This window comes from Austrofundulus limnaeus, unplaced genomic scaffold, assembly GCF_001266775.1.
Source record: "Austrofundulus limnaeus strain Quisiro unplaced genomic scaffold, Austrofundulus_limnaeus-1.0 Scaffold23, whole genome shotgun sequence".
Classification (NCBI taxonomy): domain Eukaryota; kingdom Metazoa; phylum Chordata; class Actinopteri; order Cyprinodontiformes; family Rivulidae; genus Austrofundulus; species Austrofundulus limnaeus.
In genome coordinates this window covers 1,218,714-1,239,804 of record NW_013952425.1, presented here as the reverse complement: position 1 = coordinate 1,239,804, position 21,091 = coordinate 1,218,714, and the positions used below count along the sequence as shown (strand labels likewise).

The window sequence follows — 21,091 nt, the reverse complement described above, 5'->3', positions numbered from 1 at the left end:
ATATATATATATATATATATGCAATAAGGAATGAACAGCAGCAGAGGTTAATTCCCAGGTGCAATGTTAGGAGTGCTGGCAATGCAAGCAGTGAAACAAGACAACAATATGGCGAGCGCAGGACATCCTCTGCGCAGCTTTGTGTTTAGCTCATCACAATGAACAGTTTCCAAATAACGGCAGAGGGTGGRAAGAAAAGAGAGGGACAAGACACAGGTAAAAAAAAAGGGATTAGACTGTAGTGTTTATTTTTTTCTTCATGGCTACCTTATAAAACTTTGGCACAACAAGACCAGGACTGAATAACCCCCTTCTTCGACTCTCACATGAATGAAAAAGAGGAAAGAAAGACTCAAAGGCTTGAGGGGTGTCATCCACCGGCAGCAGTTAAATGGCAACCCAGCTGTAAATTATTTTGTTAATGTGTATTAATTGTGATCTTGGGCTAAAAACGTTTAAATGAAATATGTTCCGACACCTTTATTCTAAATCCGAACCAGGGGCAAGACATTAAATATAGATTATATTTAATGTTATTAGATAATTTTACCGCAGGTACAAAATCTCAATTTTGGGTAAACGTACCACAATTGGCAACTGGCATCAAGTTTATTTGTAGCATTTAATAATGCAATTTAAGAAGCCTGTAATATTAAGCCTTCAGAGAATGAAAAAAAARAAAGAAAAATAAATCACTTTTTCACGTACAAATTATCTTCTTCTCACACAGAAGTTAAGACACAAGCGAGATGTGATGGTGTCCAGTTACAGTGATGCTCAAACCTTTCTGGAATGTTTCTTTAGGGAAGATCGACACAAAAGAAAACATGCAAGGACAAGGCAGGTGTAGGCAGGGGATTAAGCTTGGCAGCTAGGGTTACAGTGCCCTACACCTGACATGGATTTTGCCTGAACAGCGTGAGGAAATCAGTGGAAAAACTTTCCGAAAGAGGTCACACAAGTCAAGTCTTCATAATAAACTCCATGTTTTATCTCTAGCTTTTAGATTTAATTGACAAATGCTGATCTTTTTTAAAAAGCTGAACCTGTAATAGGCTGCATTTCGATGTCTGAAATAAAAATAAGGAAGACATTTTAAATGACTAATACCGTTTTGATTGGTTTTTAACAGCGTGGACTGTATTGCCTTACAATTTTATGACATTTCCAATTGCTTACAGTAGCATTCATGTATATAGCAGGACTGCRCAATATATTGCACATTTATTGCCCTTTCAGTATCAGTGAGCACAAAATTAACATYGCTAGACTGCTTAGACTGTAATAAATCACAGGGAATTATGTTTGAAGTACCATGCATTCACGGCCTACAGGCTAATAATAGGTCAATCCAACAGACTCTTGCTGGACTTGATGTCCTGGTGTGSTTTAAAACAATTGTGTTGACAGAACAGAAAAAAAGGAGTGAGAAAAATTTATATATTTTTGTAACTGATTGCTCAATATTAAACAATAATGTAGGTTTTCCCTTATGATGCACTACCTTAGTTTAAAGCAGATCATTTTAATTTAGGGGTGCATTAATAAGTAGGCAGGTGACAGGAATCAAACTATTTAAACTCGTCCACGAGTAAAATCCTATTTTGGGGGTTTGTGAACTCATACCAAAGAAATCAGATTTTATTCTCCAGGTTCATAAACACATCACAGCTAATATGTGAATTTGTGCTAACAATAGCTATTGGCACTGTCAGTCTACTTTAAATAAAACTCGTAATGGTCAACACAAATGCTGACTCTGGAGTGGTTACCCCCCCTCCACACACACACACACACACACACACACACACACACACACACTCACACTCACACTCTCACACACACTGTTGTTTGTGGGAAACATTTAATGGATTACAACTTGTACAACACACTGGACCTTTAAGCAGGCCCACAAATTTTACACAGTGGCTAATCTTCACCAACTCATCACAATGTAAATCTTTGTTATATAAGGAGTCATGAATAACCTGGTGACTTCATAGGGTCTGAAATGTAAAGTTTATTTATGCTATTTATGACTCCGTGCCATTTCCAGCATCGTGAGCCAGAGTTTTACATGAACTTCATGTTAAGTGTAACCTCAGTCTGCTCAACAACTCTGGCTAAAACTAACGCTCTATGTTTAACTGTTGCCATCTTATCTCCCAGTGGATTTCTGTACGTCAACAGCCAGATATAGTTATTTGCTCCGTGGGTTCTCCTGATCTGTAAAAGCTGGTAGATTTTATTATTTATTTGTGTAATTTGTTTTTCTTGTATCAAATTTTTTGTCAGGTCATTTTAAATTAATGCACCTTTGCAGAAAAACGAATGTAAAGATATTACAACTATGAATACAATGTGGTAGGATAGCGAGTCATGCGTGCCTGCCTAAATATAAACAAGGCCCGTCTGCACGGTGTTAACTATAACAGAGTGATGCAACTCTCAGAAACCCCTCTGAAATAGTTCTTAAAATATACATGAAAAGGGATCGGAAAGATACACTCGTTCTTTTTAGATGGCTGTTTGAAGGCCCGAGAACAATCTTCAGCTGTCATCCCTAAAATGTTACGACAAAAGACAAAAAAAAAAAAAGGAAACGGGGGGACAAAATGTTAGAGTTGTCAGAAGCGTGTCTATTCTAGTGCGATGGGAAATTTATCAAAACATTGAAATGTTTTCCTTTGGGTTTTAGCAGGTTTGAAAAAGACAGGACAAGAAATGTTGCAGCTCACATTATTGTCTAATACTCGCTCATTACTTTCCCACACAGAGCAGTGTGTTCCCCCTGGGCTACCATTTGCTTTGCAAAATGCGTGCATGAAATTCTCAAGACCAGCCTCCCCGTGAGAGCCTAAATAATAGATTACCAACACAGCATCCAGTCTGCGCTATAACTTCAGCCCCAAGTGTCTGGCCTCATTAGCGTGGAAAGTGTAAAAGATAGCCAGCTGCTAGTCCAGGTGATGACACTGAGCTTTGGCCCTTGGCAGAAGTGGCCCACCTTAAAGAGGATATACGGCATCTCACTTGGAGCAATTCATCTTGGAATCCCCGTTCATGCTACTAAGTTTCCGTTGAAAGCAAATGAATGGTGATCAATGACTAAAAGAAAAGTGGAGATTGAGGGATAAGAGGGTGGAAGTTTCCCTTAGAGGAAAGAAAAAAAGTTTAAAATGTGGCAGATTCATTTGTGAGGAATGAAAGGTGTTCAGTTTAGGCTGTCTGGGCACAACCAAAGGTGACCTAAGTCATTTTCATCCCCTGATTGCCCCCCTTCTCTCCTTTCTACTACCCCTCCCTCCATTTTTTTTCTCTCCTCTGCACTAAAGCCTTGTCTTCCTCGCCCTCTCTCCCCATGTCTTCTTCCAAATGGCAGTCATTATACCGGACATGAAAAGTCATTTTAGTTCCGCCTGGCTTCTTCAAAGCAGCCAGCTATAATTGCAGATTGAGTACAGGGAGAATGCCGGGGTTACACAGAATTTAAACATCGACTTCTAACCTTGCAGCAATGCAGGAATTTCATTTTGATTCAAATAATAGGAGGACATACGGAGAATAATAGAGTGCATATATTCACACCAGGTTGATGTTAATCTGTTCATATATTCTGTCTTCAGTACACCATTTCTCACTTTGCATGCAAGATATCTGTACGTGTGAGTGGGAGACAGCTGAGTGGACTAGAGGCACTGCATTACAAGATGTGTCACTTCAACTCTGGCACGAYTTAACAAAATACTACAGAATTATAAAAAAAAACTAAACCCCTATTAAATGCATTCCTCATTCGTGAAATTGCTATGTGGCAATGTCACTGCACTCTTTAATGGATTTCTTTTCCCCTTTTGCCTATTCTACCAGGAGTTTTGAAAACTTAAACGGCTAAAAATAAATATATATTTAGCTTTACAATAAGGATTTTTTCTTAGGTTTAGACTATGCAAATGATTTACATAAAGCTTCAGTGAAAATTTGTTTTTGATAAAATATTTCAGATTTTTAAATAAACATTTATTTTGATCAAACTGACAAGTTGACAGCTTGTTTTGTTGCGATGGAGCCAATACCAAAAATTTCAATGCAATTCACTTCTTGCAGCAATACATTTTTTGATAGAATAGTGTAAAATCAAATGCTCATTGATGTAAATGTTTATAAAATAGCATTAGCAAGAATTCTTGTAAAATATGAGAGTTGTGTTGCAATAAAGTGACCRAAATCCTCTTTAGCATTGGCCCTACTTGAATAAGTTTTTAGCAAGTTGGTCTGTTCAAGATTAAATTTTATTACACCAAAGTGAGATATAACTCCACTTCCAAAGATTTGACCTTATTCTTTAAAATAAGAATAGCCATTTCCCAGTGTACAAAATCTAGCCACCAGTTTGGGCCAAGTACATCATCCTCACACTTATCTATAGCACTCTCAAATTTTGCTCAGCAGGTAGTGTGATTGTTCTTAGAAAGGGCCCATCAACTCAAGTCTCAGTTTCTGACTTCTTACTTCAAAGACGTTCATCATAACACCTCATTTTTTCCTCACAGCTCTGGGCTTCAACTGCAAAGTGCYTCTGAAGTGAAGTGTTTTGGTGAGTTGTTCCCTTTTGACGGAGAATGGATAGAAAATACAAACTGTAAAATATGTCTACTATACAAGACCATGTTCAATGTTAGTTCCTGCGGCCCCACCCAGATCCACGAGACACAGTCCTCGCACTCTCTGGCGAGCAGAAACATATTCGAGAACTGTCATACTTTAATTGAAATTCCATCACTTGTGTGGCTGCTATTGTGGAATAATTTGATAAAGCTGTGTGACATGAATGCACAGAGCCGCCCGCCAACTCCCATTTCTTCTTTCTCCTGGCTTTTATTTCCTCATTCTGCCGGTTATTCAAATGAACCTCGCCAGATTCTGCTTTCAGCCGCTCCCCACACAAAAAATAAATAAATAAGATAAGAGAAAATGAGACAAAGGCCATGGCATAAAAGGGAAATAATATTATGGGATGAACACAATCAACAATATCTTTTATTCCTGCTTCATTTTAACTAGACTTGTTAGCCMCAACTTGGAACCTTTAGTTTTCTTTAGAATTGGTGGCAGACTGTTAGTTGCCACACATGGATTGATCCAAAGTGGAAGTCAAGGGCAAAATTAGAACCCACTGCCAAAGCCACTGACCCCAGTCCAAATCCATACAAACACATTCGCTCCCCTYGCTTATGTCTTCACAACTGGCTACAGGCATTCGGCATCTGTCATTTCTTCCGAAACCTAATCTGCAAGCAAAGGAAAGCTGGGGCACAAAGCAGTTCTTCCCATTTCTGTCAAAACGATGGTCCCACCACATCGACTGTGAACTGTGAATGTGAGGCCAAGAGAAGGAACCTTCAAGTTCAGCTAGGTTACAAGTGACACGGTGCTTTGATTTTATGATGTATGCAATTTCACAAGAGGTGCAGTGAAATCAAGCTGAAACGCTGGTGGATATGGGGAATTTGTTTTGATGCCACATAATTTTTAGACAAACTTACAAGACTGTGAGAAAAAAAGAGAAAAGAGACAACAAAAGTTCGAAGAGAAAATCAAAAAAGCTGAGCTGTAGCCTCGAGTTCCATCCACYGATAATATTTATGCCTCAGCCTCTCTGCCCTGACACAGTGATGGACAGTAGAGGTGATTTTTGCTTGGGCGTGAAAATAGTCTTCATATTATTCCAACCCACTGGTAACTTGAATATCAATAAAAAACTGCCTAGCGTTCCTCCTTATGTGTAAAACCAATGCCCCATAGCRGTGGTTTTTATCAAGCAACCCACCCTTGACGCTAGTTATGCAGTACTAGAGGTTACGAGAGGAAATGCTTGCCAAGTAAATAAGTGAGTGAAGCGATTGAATAGAGGGGGAAATACACAGCGGGACCGGCGCCAAAGTGAACCAAGGGTAAAGTCATGATCACTTCATTATGCTGCGCTGCAGCTTGACGTAGTGCGAAATCAGCCTGCTTTTTCTCCCCACCCGTCACATCGCATCAGACCAGCCTCTGTGAAGTGTAGTCGGCAGGAGGCCCCTGACAAAACATCGGCTGATTAACGGGGAGGAAACTTAAAATGTGCCATACATCTTCTGAAATGACATCAACTGGTCAAACTTTTCCTCAACATCCATCAACCACCCACCCTGCCAACTACAGAGCTGGCCTGCCAGTCAGTGGGAAGCTTTTAAGGACCATCGTTGGTACAAAATAGGCTAAAATACACCCACTGGATTATAGAGGGCTGGCAGTAAGGGGGGTGATTGCTAACAGACCTATTGGCACTCCATCTCCTCCAGTTCCAACACCGCGGCGCCTGATAATTGTGGCCTCTATGTTTACGCATCCATTTTGGTAATGTAAGTGTTGATTTCTCATTCCACACTTGTAATGGGGGCCGTGGCCTTTGGAATTCCTGAAGCGGTGCTCAAAAAGCACACAAATGACAGAAAACTCTTTATGGCTTATTTTTCCTCCTTTTTTTCCCCTCAGTCTACTCTTGAAAATAGACCAGTGAGTCAGAGCCACTTGCCTGTGTTGAGACAATAAGGATGTAAGGTGCAGGCACACTTGTTTGTAAGAGGGCTTGACTTGGTCCCTGGGAGAAATGTGAATAAGAAAATACTCAGTAACAGTGTAGTCCTAACACATAGCTCAGTTAGATCAGATAACTTGTAGTCTATTAGACTTAACATAAAAATGTGTGCATTTCTGCTAAAAAAAAAAGTATGTAAACTGGTAGCGGAAGGGTTTGCTGACAGGAATACATTGTTTATCTGATATTTACTTAGGAAAGTACTTTGTTGTACAGAACTGTCACAAATTTTAAATTAAATTTTAGAACAAAATCTTGAGGTTTTGGAAATAACCTAAGATTAAAAGGTTTGAGTGAACCCATGTACCAGTGCCACTTTTTGACAACTAAATCACTCACTACATTCACAAAAATTGGAATAATGGCACAGAAAACTGTTTCGCCGACTTCGGCGCATACATTCATTCGCATTGCTCTTTTGAGAGCCGCCGTTGCACCAGCAAAATTGGAAATCGAACCTGGGGTGGCAGCAATAATTGTGCCGTGTCAAAAATTGGGCAACTGCTAATTGTTCTGAGCCCAGGAACCGTAAAACACAGAAGACGTCCAAAGGAAGACTGCTGAGGATAGGCTCTCTCTAGAGTTGCTTACTGGCTTTAAACTTCRAAATGCTCGCGCACACACACCAATTTATTTGCAGGATTAAACCCACKGACAATTTCCCCATAACCAATGTAGACACTTCTACCACTTTATTTGGCTTAGAAAGATGGTTTAGACTGTAATACACCAAGAAAAGGTTATTGACAGAACATAAACATTTTTTTTCTAAGATTATGTAGTAAGTTACTGAATCTAGTCCTATTTTTTTTCTTTTTGTATGTTTGTTTGTTTCTCAGATAGAATGCATGACCTAAAACCATATTTGTTGTTTGTGCCTTTTCCCTCTCTCTGCTTGGGAACACTGAGTCCCCTAGTGGCTCAACAGGCAAACTGACTGAGCACAGGTGGAAACACATCTTCACTTTCACCTGACGGTACATTTGACTCTCCACCGAATCAGACGCATTGAGGGGCTTTGAAATGCCCACAAGTTTGATTCTAAAGAAGTAGAGTCAACTTTAAACCCCCTCCACCACCGTCACCAAAAATAAAGAAACGTGTTCTAAAATAAGAGGAGAGGGATCTCTGGAGACCTGCAGGAATGCACTTTGAAGAATTCTTCACAATCCAGTCTCGGGAAGGCTTCTTCAACTCTAAAAGGATGCAGCATATGAGTTGGATTTGCATGACAGCTTAAAGGGAGCTTAAAATAAATGCCCGAACTGCTTCTGTTTGGGCTATTTATAATAATATTGGCTCGTCTCAACACAAACTGCACATCATGGTAAATTTATTAAAGCTGCTAAGCTGCTGTTTGCCCTTTTTCTTTTGTTTTTTTTACTGTACTACATTACATCCAGCTCCTGCGTGACATCTTTATTGCCGCACGCAATTATAACTGGGTAATAAACCGGGAGTAAAACGGAGATAAATCCCTAAACGCTCCAACTTTCAGCTTGTATTTACGAAGAGGGTGAATGAGTGTTAAAAGATGTTTGAGCCAACTTCACAGAGGCACCTGAAATCACTGCAGCAGCAGCGCAACAAACTCACAGGCTCGTCAAACAGTCTTACCTTGTCACCATTTTGCAGTCAAACTTAGTCTCCTCTCGGCGTCTTTTAGTGTTTTTTTCTTTCAGTGTCAGCAGAAGTAGAGTTTGTTTTACATCCAGTTAATGGCAGTCGAGTCCAGAGGAATTTAAAATAGCGCCAGGGCAAAGAGAAATAAAAGGAGGGGAAAAAAATCCTTTCTCAGACTCCTCTTCTTTCTTTCTTTCTTTTTTTTATTGTCGCGTCTTCCGTCTAGTTGTCCGTTTCTGAAGCGTTGGGGATCACGCGCATGCGGCGCGTGTCATTTATGGTTGTTGTTGTTGCGCGTTAGGTCTTCTCTGGATTGAACGTGGCGAGACTGTGGTTGTGTTGGAGAGAGTGCAGTGTGACTGGGACACGCAGCCCTCCCACCTTCCCTCACTCTCTGTGCCTGCCTCTTTCTCTCCCTTCTTTTCCCTGTATGTGTGTGCGGCTGAAGCCTGAACACGAGCCACAAAGTACTGTGCGTGTGTTTGAATGTTTGATATGGTGGGGTGGCGTCACTCTGCCCCCCCCCCCCCCCCCACACACACACACACTCACACACACACCCCAACACACACACCACCTGCATCACCACCACCCCAAAAATTCCTCAGCAGGAATGTGAACTACACAGCTGCACTTCGTACTAAAGGTACATTTCGACCATTCTGAAGTGATGGTCTGTGTAACAGTTATGGACAACTAAAGGGATAGTCTGATCATTTTTGAAATTGCTTCAAAATGTTAAACAGTACCTTATGCTGTCGATAGAGTGCCATGAAGACAGCGGTTGGCATTCAAACGTGGCTTTTGCAAAACAAGTGCTAGACCAGTAAGTTTACGTTGAAGGTTTTTTTCCCCAACTCAATCCCAAACGGCTCTTCCGTGRACATTACAGCTGTTAGCTGATTTTGTACGTAAACAAACACATCTGGTAGCTGGCAGCACTTCACAAAGTTTTAATTTACAAAAAAGAAAAAAAAACATCAATATGAGAAAAAATGTGTGGAATTTGTTTCTTTTATATTTTATGACATTGCAATGGGTACCYATACCAGGCATGTCCAACTCCGGTCCTCAAGGGCCGGTCTCCTGCAAGTTTTAGATTTGTCCCTGCTTCAACACAGCTGATTCAAATARATGATTTAYCTTCTCAGTTTGCCATCAATGTCTGCGGAGGCCCACTAATTAGGCACTCCTTAGGTTCAGCTGTGTTGAACCAGGGCAGCACCTAAAACATGCCGGACACCGGCCCWTGAGRAYCGACTTTGGACATCAAATGGTTCCAATTATACAAAATAAAAGCAGATTAAAAAGTCCAAATTTCTGATGTAATTCGAACTGAACTTGACACAAGACAAGACCGAAAAAAAGACCGAAACGACCGCAGTACAAATCTCAAGAGGCAAGCTGTTCCAGAGYCTGGGGGCCACCACAGCCCGATCACCTCTACGCTTTAGTTTAGCCCTTGGCTGCACTAAAGGCATCTGATTAGAGGACCTCAGTGCTCTGTTTGGTTTACAAAAGTGCAGAAGAGACAACAAATAACTGGGTGCCAAAGCATTTAAAACTTTAAAAGTAAGTAAAATAATTTTAAAATCAATGTGAAAAYGAACAGGCAGCCAGTGCAAATCAGCTAAAACAGTTAAAACACACACAAAAAAGTTGTTAACTTGAGGCRATAGTGGCGAGAGGTGGTAGGGGTTTGTCCCGTAAACTGGTGGGTTTGAATCCCCGCTCCATCCATCTCAGTCGTTGTGTCCTTGGGTAAGACACTTCACCCATCTTGCCTGCTTTTTGTGGTCAGAGTGMTCTGTGGTGCCAATGCATGGCAGCCTTCCCTCTGTCAGTCTGCTCCAGGGCAGCTGTGGCTACACTGTAGCTTACCACCATCAGTGTGTGAATGTGTACAAATGGGTGAATGACTGAAGTGTAAAGCGCTTTGGAGTCCTAGCAGTTGATAAAGTGTTGTATAAAGTTCAGGCCATTTACATTACCATTTATTGCTATACTTCATTGACAAAACAGTAATGCATTTAAAACTTTAAGGTACAGACACAGGTGTGGTTTAACACATACATTCATAGATGGTCAACAGCCCATAATACACATAAGGTTAATCTAATCGCAAACGTTTGTTTTCAAAGATGAGCCATTTTGTATTAGAAGTTTAATAAGCTTTGGTTTGTTTTAACAGACTAATCAGGGTCAAAGACCGCAAATCAGCCATTGAGTAGAGGTCCTGGGGGCAAAGCAATGGTTGCATTGTTTACTGYCAACCGCAGGGCATTTTTGCACTGCCCTGTCTGTAGATTAATACATATTAAGTGTCTAGATTACACTTTCTAAACATTTTCCCCTGAAAAAAAATCTGGACTAAGTTGACAGCCAAAGTACAGGAGCATTCACTCTATGTAGTAGTTGAATAATCATGTTTTCCCCATTTCCCATGCATAAAAAATAATAAAATAAAAAATATAAAACCAGGCAAAGTGAACTATGTTGTTGGTTAGTGAAAATAATGTCCAACCATTTAAAAACTGCCACCTACTGCATTAAGGTCACCATAAACCCATCACTAAAAGCCAGTAAAATCCCTGTAGGGACATTTGTATTGATTCTTTTGTCAAAGTGGGCTTAAATGTGCATGCATGTCTCTTCGGGAGATATTTCATCTACTATTTAATGCATTTTATCAATCGTCGTGCTTCTATTTTATTTATTTATTTTTTTGTGGAAACTGTTCTGCTTTGTGGTCCTCAAGGTCAGTCTGATGATCAGTATACTCATATTTAACACATTATGACAAAACTTTATCAGTGCTTTAAGGTGGGATTCATACATATTCACATAGAATACACATTATGCTGCACAACACTTAGGAATAACAGTGCTCCTGATAACAGTACGAGCACAGCATGATTGTCTGATGTGAGGTTGGAGAAAAATAACAGCAYTGGCCCAGGGAGACAGATGACTATGACCAATAGTGTTTTGGGAAAAGTTGCTTTTGTGGCAGCAGTCCAACCCTGTGATGAACAACCTGGCCTTGAAGACACAGACATCGAGCATCCAACAATAGTTCTCTGAGAGGCAGAGAGAGACAGGCTTCTAAAGTCAGCAGATCTGTTTTCATACCTGCACTAATCCATGTCAAGGCATCTGATTGAGTAACTGATGGGAAATTATACCTGTAAATTACACATTGCTCCATTTCCTAAGGGCAAAATTTGATACTTTGCACAAGTAGATTCTTAGATCAGAAGAAATAGTTGGGTTTTTGACAATGAACAATGGAGAAACTTGATGAAATTACTCTTAAGTGAACTATTGCCCTTGAACCACTGGTTATGAGAACGCACTGTGGGAGAGAGATGGTTTTGTCTGAAGGCAGAATGTAGTGTAAATTAAAGCTGCTGGGTGTTTTTCAGACTTTCACAACAGCAACTGTTTGGAAAATATATTTTTTTTAACCAAGAGAACAGGCTGGTGGATGGGATTCATGTTCTGAACAAGATATGCAGAAAATATTCCACATCAAWAATTATTTTTAGAGCCGTTTAGCTTCCAAACATTTCCTTTAGGTTAAAAAAACGTGCATCGTCAAAAGTTGTAAGATCTAATTGATTAGATCTAAACTCATTTTATATCCAACCCATTWTCAGTAATCCAGCAGCTCTTGTTGATAAATGGGGGCGAAGGAAGGATTTACAGGAAAATCTCTGGAACTGAACAAGTCKGAACACAGCTWTTTCAGTCAAGTGGCATATACTGTATATCTATCTATCTATCTATCTATCTATCTATCTATCTATCTATCTATCTATCTATCTATCTATCTATCTATCTATCTATCTATCTATCTATCTATATACACACACACATATACATATATATTTCTTATTCCCAAACAGTGTCATCACCATCACAAAGTATTGTTTTGATTCTTTCTACACAGAAAAAATTGCCGGCTCCTCAGCCCTCACTAACCCTCACACTGTTTTGCCAGTAGTCCATTCATTACTGTACTCAAACAGGTGGTACTACTGTAATAAAATGTATATTTTTTCCTTGTTTCGTTGCTAGCAAAATGTCTCATGAACCACTGTACAAGTTTTACTGACACAAAAGTAATCATCACAATGTACATCTACAACAGAAACTTTTGGTGTCAACTTGAAGATAATCACCACTACCACATGTCCTTAGCAAACACACAAATGGCCGTTGCTCAGATATTAAGCTAAAATTCAGTTTGGTCATATCTGAGCGCTAACTGATCATGCAAAATCTTGGGGAAAAATTGTGCATGCAAGGTGGTGGGCGATATGCATTTATTTCAGGAATGTTGAATTTATTTATTGTTTTATTAATGTTTTACTATAAAATTGTTGTAGACATGCCATCACAAAGGGATGTTGCCTCTTTTATGTTGAAAATAAGAGCAATTCTCAATGCTGGGGAAATTTTGGGGAAGTTGGAACAAAATATCTCGATTTCTTTCATTTTCATTGTGGAAAATTTGCTCTGCATACAAGTTYTGCTCTTTGGTAACCACTCGTCTAGACCTCGACTTATCATGGCTGAAATGGGATACGGTTGTTAAGAAACCAGATGTTTCTGAATTAGAACRATCCAAAAGTAGAGCATTTCATTTGTAACATATGAGATATCACTTGCATCAACTTTTCCCAATTCTCTTGACAGACCAGAACTCAAATAAAAAGCCTCTTGGAAAACATTGTACTTGTTTTAAGACAATGGCAGTGCATTAGTATTATGTGAATTAGAAGTGTTTGATATACTGCCTTGCACGTATTTACTTGAGGGGTCATCCAAAGTGTAGAGCTGWGTTACTATGTAAATATGATTCAAATTTAGCAAAGAATGCCAAAGGTTATCAATATGCATACTTTGTTTGAATAATGTGGRAAAATCTTTTGATGTTTGTGTTTCCCTGAGTACCTGCCGACACAGTCAGCCTTTAGAGATTATTCTGACTTCACAGAATTAATTAGCACCATATTTTCTCACTTCTTGAAATGTCTGGTAACTATTTTTTTCCCTCTTCACTTTATTTACAATTGGTTTTCAATAGCCAAAAACACAAAGTAGTGCGGTGAGATTATTTGAATGCCATCTTAGAGGTTATTACTAATGCTAGTCAGCTGAATCTGCAGAGAGGGCTGCCACAGGCTCAGACTGGAYTTTGTTGCTTAACAGACAAGGGTCAGTTTCTCTGTAAGTCAATCCAATAACTAATGTGTCAGTGTGAGGTTTTGTATTGTTGGAGTACTGATCGCTACTTAACAGAGAGTCCCATGCCTTTTCTTTCCCTCACAAAGTAATGTTTTGATTCTTGCTTTGTAGATGTGATCATTCAGCCAATTTACGATTTTGAATAAAACGGACAATCCCACTTTTCATGTTAGACAGACAAATTTGAAAAATACAATATCTCTTACTGTCAATCTTCTTATAGCCTGGGGTGCAGGTCTTTTCACTCCTGACAAGTTCTTGGCACTTTACAAATGACTGTCAGTCAAGTCATTACTCTAGTCTTTGTGACCCAAAGACAACACCATGTATAATAAGAAGAGGGACAACATGTCTGAATCGAAAAACAGGGATTGTTGTTTTCTGCTCCCCTTATACCCCAGGGTTGATACATTTATAGTCCCTACCTCCCCCTGCAACCCTGATCAAGTAAACCAGTCATCGTAAAATTAATTTCCCCATCAAGCGAGACTCGTGCTCTTTGGGATAACAATCTGTCTTAAGCGGATAAATCTAATCCAATGTGTTGAGACGGATGGAAATTGACTTGTTTATGGCCGTTGCCCAAGCAGTCAAGAGAAGGAGAAAAGGGTGGTGTGGGGCATGGCGAGGGGGGTGGGTGGGTGTAAAAGCAACAAATGCCAAGGTGATATTAGACATGTCTCCAAGGCATGAAAAATACAAGCCAAAACCCAACTCTACTTGGCTGAGACATCCAATACTCATCTGTTGTTTTTTTTTGTTTCTGTCAGTCATGATGGATTGCCAAACAGTCATGAATTCCTGAACAATTAATGTTTCCTAAAAACCAAAAGACTTAAACAAAATTGTATGTTGTTGAAATGATTCGGAAGTATGTGGCTGACACTGATTACTATAATTATATACAAGATTGACACAAAGTAGTAAATTTATTGATTGCAGACCAGACACTGTATAGTCTTACACAATCTCAGTTAATGCCAACAGCATATATATTTATATATTACTTACTGACCTACATAACTTGAAGACTACACAGTTATTTCACATGTCCCCCAAGGCAGCTATGCTTCAATCTCTTTTTAAAGAAAGAATATTAAATTAACCCCATGCATGCTTCAAATGACTACCCTAGAGACTTTCCTGAGCCTAGGATTATTGTTTCATGGCAGCAAGTAAAAACTTGATGTGATTAATCATACTTTAGATTAAAAATAGTCACAACATCATAAGATTATGTATCACAGCCAGACTGTACTTTAAAACTCATTTAAACTGGATCAGGTCTAAATGAGTTACAATCACATCAGAAGAAAAAAACAGTCCTAGATTTGATGTTTCAAACACCACATAAAAATCTGCTTTGAATTTTTTTAATTTACTATTTAATCACACCAGTATGGCCAGTGACAAGGTAGAGTGTGCAACACTTCCAGGTCCAACATGCCCCAATGGAGTAGACTTTAGATTTATAGCTCAAGCTCGAACCTGATGAATTTGGGCTGGGTTGAGGCTGAAAAATTATGCTTGATGGTTGGGTCGGGTGGGGTTTCCATGGCACGTTTTTAATAAGCCTACAATACAAGCAGCACAGAGAAAACCTAACAAGAATGCACAATCTAAAGTGTGTTAATCTACTTATTATAGTCTAAGTTTATCCTGTTAAGTAAAATAAAGGAGAAAGGTGGAGAAATGAAGCAAACGTGACCTCACTCTGCTCTGCCTACATCTGATTTTCTTAAAAAAAACGAAGTAAAAACAAAAGCACTAAAAGCATACTGTATTTATGCGTGTATAAAGAATTAACCCCAAAAATCATCCATAAAATTGGGGAGTCGTATAACACGGAAGTAAATTCTGACCTTTCTTTTTCTACCAAAATAAATATAAATATTTTCTTGTATAGTACCATAACTGAAATATTGTGTTGTGGGGGAATAAATCATAATGTCTCCCTCACAATACTATTTTACAAATAGCAAGACAGATAACTAATATTTGACACAATAAGCAGAGTTACATTAGAAAATCATTACATTTATTTGGTGTTTATTCTATATTTTGCTTACATTTTTGAACTTTGTGTACATTTGTTAAAAAATAAATCTTAAAATGACAGGCGTCAAATTAATTTCAGGAATAATTAAGTCTAAAATCAGCATCATCATTTTCTGACAGAAAACATGACTCAACACAATCACATGTGATAATGCTGACCTTAAAACAGCAAGAAAAAACAAGACAACAAACAGAAAAACAAGACAACATACATTTTTACATTTTTTTTTTAACTTAGCAGTGTATGACCAGCAACTGATTCTGATGTGGTTCATTAGGTCTTAATGTTTGTCCTGCCAGCCTCATTAAAGAAAAGCTCTCTGCAGAGCTTCTGGTTTATGTTTGATTAGCTTAAATTAACCTTAAAGCAAACACAAGTTTACCAAGTGAATGCAGCAAGAACATAGACATTGCATAATCCTTTGAAGAGAATCTATTCTTTTTTATTTATATTTCAGTGTTCTGAGTGTAACACTGCATAAAATACTGATTGCCACTGAGGAGGTCAGCAGCACACTGACAGTGAGATGCCAACGGTGTTGAGCCTTAATGTGAACTCATACTACCTGAAAAGTTCTGCCTAACACAAGGCAAGCCATGACAAGTGCCAAACGCTTACTCATCTTTTCTGGAACTTGAGTCACGCGAAGTCAATATCACCTTATTATGATGTCAAACAGAGTCAGATTTGTGATGGGGCCTGTGGATTGGACCTCAGTTTGATTTAGCTCAGTGCTAGGCATGGGGGCGCAATGAGCTGAAAAGCAATTAGGTCCATTAAGAGATCAACCGGGATGGCGCGAGCAGCCATGGTGTGCAGCAGCCCCTTCGCACAGAGACAAAGAGAGTGATAAAGGCAATGAGGGGAAGAGCTTTAGACAGATTGAGTCAACCCTTGCCTGACAGAGTCACACTGTGGAACCTGGCTCAGGACATCTGTCCACAAAAACAACTCTGGTTCGTAGTCCTGTTTTCATTTAGTTGGTCTGGTGCATCAATTTTATGGTCACACAGCTGAGGTGCAGTGGAGTCAGGTGAGTGAAAGTGAAAAGATCAGAWTGGATGAGAAGAGCCTTTTCATAAACTGATCTTGGCCCTTTTACATCTCACTATTATTCAATCAGTATGAAGTCACTTTTCAGCTGTGGAGAGTGCTACCTATTAAGAATGGAGAAAGTGGCAAACAGTGATGCACTGATTGCTCGGCTTTTGAAGTATATTGTGCACTGTTTTCATTTAAATACAAATCATGAACAAGTTTTCTGTGTGCATGTGTATGCATATATATATCATGTAGCCTTCAGTATCAGGGCAGCCTGCTTTGCTATTGTATTTAAAAGCTTTAAGGTTTAGATGAAGGAACAAAACAAAAGCACTAGGAAAACAAATCAGATGTCTTTTTCAAAGCCACAAAAACAAGAAATGCAAACTATTTAAAAATAAACTATGCTGTGCATCTAGTGTTGTGGTAGAAGTGGGCGGATCGATACTAAATATCAATAATATCGATACCAGAGCTGGTATTGAAATTGAAAAATACTCGTGTAAAAAATATTGAATCTCAAGCTGTGTTCTTTCCCGCACACATTGACTGCTGCACACGTGGAATTTTTCAAAGTCTACCCCCCCCCCCCGTCTTTTGTTGTTGCACCGTCACGTGGCTCAGCAGCGCTAGCCAAACAGCAAAGCTAACCAAGCAGGTAGGCTGGCCCACCGACTCAGCATCCTCACCGAGCCCTCTACCTCAGCAGATTTTGTTTGAAGTTATGTTGAGTGATATTTTTAGTCTGTTTATGTACATAAAACAGAACTGTATTGAAAGGAAGAAAATTCCTTATTTGTTATTTTTTCTTAGAGCAATTTTATTTAATAAAAGAAACAAAAATAATTAGGAAAGATGTCTAGATGTGAGGGAAGAATTTTTATTTTATTTTTGTATGAAAAATTATTTTCCTAATGTTGAAAGAAACTGGTTTGTTACTGCTTTATTGTTGGCAAGCAAAAATATTGATTGTTATAATAAAGTATTTTGTTGTCACGTACAATGTTTGGCGAAATTCTATCCTAGATCTTTTGGATCTATTCAATTTATGAAGCTTTAAAAGTATCGTTATCTGTATCGATATCGGCGATACTGGCCCTGTATTTACTTGGTATCGGATCAATACCAAAATTTCCAGTCTCGCCCACCTCTGTTTGAGATGGGTTCAGAATGTCTACGACTAATTCGAGAGACAAGTTGTCACAGATTTTTTTTTCATTTTGTTCAAAATTAAAGCAAAGGTGACAAGGTGAACCTCTGTGACTCATGCAGGGAAACTGAGAAAGACCATGAACATTTTGAGACATTTTGGAGACTCCATCATGAATGCCTTTCACCACCGAGTCTCAGTTGTAGCCCAGTGAGACAGTATCCAGATAAATGGAAGCTAAAACAATGGTCATCCTGAACATAGCTGTATGCTTCCATMCAGCCGAGTCCTTGAGTTAAGACTCATCCACCTGCTGGGAAGCAGCTCCCACAAACCAACACACCAGCCACTCTCTCTGCCTCCCATGAGCAGTGAATAAGTTAYGCTGTGAGTCACATCAGGAACAGGCTTATTCCAAGAGCAGGGCCTGGGTTTGGTTCAAAGTGCTGGTGGTAAGCCATGAAAAGGGCAAAGAAAACTGTGAGCAAAGAGGAGCTTTCTCTCCTCCTATTCATGATTCATGACTGACTAATCTTTAATGTAAGCCTCCTCAAACACAATTTATTTTACTATTCTCTCACACAGCGTGCCGCCGCTGGGCTTTTGTGCCACACCCATGATTAACTCTGCAAAAGAAAGGAAAGGGGCCAATGAGAACTCGCAGCACATTTTTGAAAAACACATTTGAGTGTTAAACCTTTAAAAACTTCCCTCAACTCCTTCTTTTTTCCTCCAGAGTTTTAAGATTTCTATCAAAGTTTTGCCTTGAATTCATCATCAAATCAGTTTAATTTATAGTTTTTTCATGGTATTCTGCAACGTGACTTAAGCTATGAATTGTGCAGGCACACAGAGTTYAGTTGAAACTGGAGGCAGATTCTGTCAGGAGATGAATGCAGATCAGTCACAGCTTTTGTGTTTTGGCTGCAAACTTGAAGTCGGATCAGGATAAGGTGGCCTCTTTTTTGATTGCAATCTTAACATTTGGCTGCCTTTAAAGTGAAAGTTATTCTAGCATAGTCTGACAGTGTTTCCTGTGATGTTTGGTTTTTGGTTTCACCGCTCTTCATGTGCCTCATGAAAGTTGAGGTGAATAATTGCTCCAACATTCAGCCAGTCTTTATCGTCTCGGGTCGTTTTAGAGCTTCTTGCAAAGTTYACAGTGGTGCTGGGATTTTCTGATCTCCARCAGTTTGAATTTGCTTTGCTGAAGYCCTAATTCCTGATAGGTTTCACACAGTAAAGCACTGTTGTCTCTCCTCTACTGTTGTTTAGAGAAGAGCATGCTTTCCTCTCCAGCATTTGCCTCCAGATGTCTTCAGACATTTACAGGGTTTTCAACCTTGTTGCACGAGTATCAGAATTAAACAGTGACCTTTCTGGAACTTTGAACWTGTTCAAAAAGTTGTGCAACAATGATTTTTTTAAAAATAGTCAGTTATTGTGAGCATTTTCAACTCGTCTCAAACCCTTTTTAATTTGGCTACAGGTGTCTCCAACTTGTCTCAATAGCACATGAGCTGTATTTTCACACCTACAGGACCTAAAGACCACTAAGGCTTAACAGTATTTATTTTAAAAAATGGGTCCAAATCTGTGTTTTTTTTGGGTTTTTTTTTTTCATTTCTGGGCGTATTCCATTAAATGAAACGATAAATGTTAGGGCAGCTGCGGAGGCGGGCATGATGTAGGAGGAGGTGGGCAACAAAATAATATGCACAGCCAAGAACACAGTTCTGCAAGCCATATGCACATAAAAAAGTAGTTACTTTTCAAAATCTGGCWGCTCAAAATGCAGGCTCACAGCATAAAGATCATTTGGATGTTCAGTGAGGCTTCTAAAAATTCACATATTTTTATCTCAATTTTTACACTTTTTATAGTTTCCCAAAGGTTAAAGTTAAATGAGAAAGGGCCTGTAYAACTATATTTTCTACTCCTGCTTCAGAGAAAGTTCTTACAGTGCTTTTCATTTGTTGTCAGAAGACAAAGTTTTCCAGTTTTAAGTCTGGAGTTACCCTTATGTAATACAGTATGTCCAAATGAGAAAATGTAAGATTCTTGACTTCAAAATCCAATAAGGCAGGCTCCTAGCTGCAGTAATAAACAATTTAGTAAAATTTCTGTCAACGTATTTTTTTATAAATTAGTCACACAGACTGTACTTCTTCTTCTAAAAAAATGTCTAGCTGTCATGATTCTTGCCTTGGTTAGTGTTATGGTTCATTTCATGTAATATTTTCTCAATCTGTTTTGTTGTTTGGTATTCTTCTGTTTTATTTTCTTATTTCCTGTTTAGTTTCCTGTGTTTCCTGTGCCATTTCCTCCACTATATCTTCAGTCAGCTTCTTAGTGGCTGTGACTCAATTCATGGGTTGCAACCGACATAGACTGCGGCCGACGTTGGCCACAGTCTACATGGACCGTAGTCTGATTGTGTCGACTGCATAAACCGCTTTGAAACGAGACCCTCTAGTCTACGGAAGAAGTATGTTTGTATGACCATTCTGCCTCGTTATATCACATCAATTNATCTAGTGGTGAGGGAAGAATTTTTATTTTATTTTTGTATAAAAGATTTATTTTCCTAATGTTAAAGGAAACTTGTTTGTTACTGCTTTTATTGTTGGCGAGCAAAAACATTGATTGTTATAATAAAGTATTTTGTTGTCACGTACAATGTTTGGTGAAATTCTATCCTAGATCTTTTGGATCTTTTCAAATTATGAAGCTTTAAAAGTATCAGTATCGATATTGGCGAWACTGGCCCTGTATTTACTTGGTATCGGATCGATACCAAAATTCCCAGTATTGCCCACCTCTAGTTGTTGGTGGAAATGGCAATGACTTTATGCCTTTAATTCAGAAAAAAACTAGTTATTTTATTAATAAACTACAAATGAACAAGAAACGAATCATGTTTTTATAAATATTTGAATGAATTAGAATACAGAATTAATAAGCAATGTTTTGCAGTCTCAATGTATACACTTGTTTTCATTGATTTAAACAATCTAAACAAATTTATATTGGGGTTTTAGTTTTTTTCCCCGTCTGAACAAGTGATGTAGTCAACAACCAGTTAAGTCAAGCCCAAGACCAGAGTGTATAGTGACCGAGACAAGACCAAGACTTTTAGGGGCTGAGATCGAGTCGAAACCAAGACCGAGGGAGGACGAGTGAAGCACAAGACCAGCCCCACTCACTACATGACAATAAAATGTGAAACATGATCAAAAGTGCTTCTCAAATTGATCTGAAAGATCCACATTCCTATAAAAACACCTATATGTTAAACATTCAAAGCTGAAATAAATTTAACCAT

The 21,091-nt window shown here is 38.8% G+C and overlaps 1 protein-coding gene across 32 annotated transcripts in view; it reads right to left on the bottom strand.

Annotated features, from left to right (window-relative positions):
- LOC106514844 (protein tyrosine phosphatase receptor type D) overlaps positions 1-21,091 on the bottom strand; it is a 469,094-nt gene that overhangs the window by 161,029 nt on the left and 286,974 nt on the right. The window contains exon 1 of one of the 32 annotated variants that reach the window (XM_014004318.1): positions 8,258-8,659. The exons of the other annotated variants lie outside the window; for them this stretch is intronic. The gene's annotated coding sequence lies outside the window, so the exon portion shown is untranslated. Of the gene's footprint in view, positions 1-8,257; positions 8,660-21,091 lie in introns of those variants that run through there. 32 annotated transcript variants of the gene reach the window in all.